Here is a 702-nt window from a genome sequence, read left to right on the forward strand (position 1 = left end):
TAAACAAGTGGATAAAACATTCTTAAGAACCAAGAATCCCTTTTTCTTGCAGCTACAAAAAAAGTACATGCTTTGCATTATAAATTGTACTTGCAATTGTCTTTTCTAACAACAAAAGAATGGGAAGGTATCTGGACTTTGTAGTATTGCTCTTGCCTATGAAAATCATTTTTTATCTGTGAAAACACACTGCCGTCAAGTCGGATCTGACTCATAGTGACCCCTCCTTGGGTTTCTAAGGCGGTACCACTATAGAAGCAGACTGCCCAACCTTCCTTCCAAGGAGTCATTTTTTTTCTGTGAAAGGCCTACCAAACAACACATGAATTCTACACTTTTTTGCCAACTCCCTCTAGCCATCCAGGTATTTTCTGTAAGTGCACTATATCAAAATTGTTTTTTATACATGTTCATGTACAAACAGTAGCATAGCATACTTACGAAAATACCTGGAACAAAGGCAGAATGCATGTGTTATTTGCGTGAACAATTCTGACTTTAAATTCTTCCTTATTTGCCCGGTTAATAATATTTTATTGACACTGGGATCTGTTTCCTAGAAAGTATCATTTCAGTCCATTTACTTCATGAAGCCAGAATAGGCTCATTGATAAATTCCTTGTCATAAAAACAGAAGGTGATAAAAAGGATAACCACAGCTATCATTTACTGAACACATAATACATACCAAGGCAATGATGG

The sequence above is a fragment of the Orycteropus afer genome, unplaced genomic scaffold (genome assembly GCF_000298275.1).
Source record: "Orycteropus afer afer isolate SDZICR_OR568_19922 unplaced genomic scaffold, OryAfe1.0 scaffold00099, whole genome shotgun sequence".
Classification (NCBI taxonomy): Eukaryota; Metazoa; Chordata; class Mammalia; order Tubulidentata; family Orycteropodidae; genus Orycteropus; species Orycteropus afer.